Source organism: Spea bombifrons, chromosome 10, assembly GCF_027358695.1.
Source record: "Spea bombifrons isolate aSpeBom1 chromosome 10, aSpeBom1.2.pri, whole genome shotgun sequence".
Lineage (NCBI taxonomy): Eukaryota > Metazoa > Chordata > Amphibia > Anura > Pelobatidae > Spea > Spea bombifrons.
Genome location: NC_071096.1, coordinates 21610468 through 21612591, shown reverse-complemented (window position 1 = coordinate 21612591; position 2124 = coordinate 21610468). Strand labels below are relative to the sequence as shown.

The following is a 2124-nucleotide window of genomic DNA, read 5'->3' as shown; positions in this document are numbered from 1 at the left end:
GGTGTTTTTTTCCCCACACACTTTGTACTTCGGGTGTGAAGTTACAGCTCCTGGTATATGTCACTGTCACACAACACCCTGATATGTTGCCAGCAACATCTCCTGAGTACATTGATACCCCACATGCATGGGTTTGTCAGATTGGGGGCAAAATGGCCACATTTGGAACATGAGCAATGAAGTTTTACATCAGGGTAAAGAAAAATGCTTGTACCCAACTATCAATAGGGACAGGTTACAAGAAAGCCTGGCCTATCTCCAAGAAGGGATTTGATCTAGCACCATTAAGCGAACCCTTAGCTACGGAATAGACACAGGGGACACTTGTCAGCGCAAATAAAAACGCTTAAAAAATGGTGGAGCAAATAAAATCTAAAAAACAGTAAATGTAACAAAAAAAATCCAAAAGTGGAGCAGGAACAAAAAATAAAAATGGGAAACTGTGTGATACAACAACTGGAAGCAGTAACCGACACAGAGTGCAGGTGTTCCAGGGCAATCTGGACAGTAAAATGTGGTGTCCTTTCTTTGCCCCCTGCTGTAGCATACCCTGCATCTCTTTTGGGGATTCTGCTTCTTTGCTGTAGGGGGGGGGGATTTTAAAAATAAAATGGGTAGCCCCAATTCTGCTGGCTCCCATCACCACTTGGGGACCAGGTGCATCACGGTACAAGATACCTGAAATTACTTGGAGCTGAAACTGCAAAAAAAAAAACAATTTCAGCCCAGTGTCTGCTTTTTTGTGCAAGAAAAAAGCATTATAGGTTGCAATTTGCATGAGATAACTTGCAACCTTCTTATCCCAGGCCTTTGTCTTCCTCATAATGAGGTAGGGCTGTAGGAGTTGATCTGACAGATCAACTCCACCCATGTTCTTATTATAGGCCCTGATGCACACTGGCTTTCTAGTGACCCCAGCTCTGCCACGGACAGAAACCTCCACAGTTCTCTCATCGTGGATGGTGCTCAGCATGCACACTTCTTTTCTGTCCCTGAACTTCATTGCCAAGAGCTCCTCTTGACGTAGAGCTGAGGTCTCCCCCTTTCCTAGCCAGGTTCGTGCCAGATGTTGTGGGAAACCCAAGCGGTTCTTTTTTATAGTACCGCAAGCTACTGCGTCGAAGCAATACACTCCATACCTAGAGTGCTTGGAAGGAATATACTGCTTGAATCCCAACCTTCCTTTATATTTTATCAGGGATTCATCCACGCAGATATAAACCTCAGGAAACCTGGGGTTACTACAGATGGGGCTTGTGCTCCAATAGGGGCGGATGGAGGGATGGCAAAAATTAAAAAACACCTAAAAAAAAAAATAAAAAAAAAATAAATGAACCCCAAAAACAATTGCCACTATGCAAGATCACTGTTTATGCAGTGATCAATGGCAATGAAGGGGTTAATATTGAATGGGTGGCTCTTATAAGATCCTTTGGCTCAATATATATATATATATATATATATATATATATATATATATATATATATATATATATATATTGTGGCAAAGTAATGGACTCTGTGTACATAAGTGGCAGATTGGAACGCTCATTATTCCCAGCATGGGGAGGGTTAATTGCTGGAGGTCAGCAAGGTGGAGCCAATTAACCTGAACTCAGGTGCTTAAAGGGGCGGCCGTTAGAGGCATTAGATGTCTGGGAGTAGGGTGAGAGGCAGGCAAGCCAGAGGCCCTCAGACTGTATGAAAAGGATTTGTTTTTGCTTTGGTTTATTTACACTATGAAGTGCATTGCTGTGGACTGTACAATTCTGCAATAAACCACATCTTGCTTTTATTCTGCTGGTGTTCGGAGTTTCTTGTTTTGATCGAGCCATCCTGCCACAAGTGGTGTCAGAAGTGGGATATTGCTGTTTGAACCCTGTATCAACATGGAGGATGTTTTAAAGGCCCTCCTGCATGCTACTACAGTGCAACAGGAAACCAACCGGCTGATAACTGCTCAGATGGGAGCTATGATGGAAGCACAGCAAGAGGACAGGATTGTCCTAAAAGAGATTGTACAGCAACTCTCAAAAACTACCACAGATGAACAGAGCAGCTGTCCAAAACCTATCCATGCAAGTCAGTATCTGCAAAAGATGACGCCGCAAGATGATGTGGAGG

The 2124-nt window shown here is 43.2% G+C and overlaps 1 non-coding gene across 1 annotated transcript; it reads right to left on the bottom strand.

Moving 5' to 3' along the window:
• Positions 1-206: 206 nt before the first annotated feature.
• LOC128468090 (small nucleolar RNA SNORA35) lies at positions 207-336 on the bottom strand. The gene has a single exon (XR_008345807.1). It is a non-coding gene; the product is annotated as a small nucleolar RNA SNORA35 (small nucleolar RNA).
• Between the last annotated feature and the right edge of the window lie 1788 nt (positions 337-2124).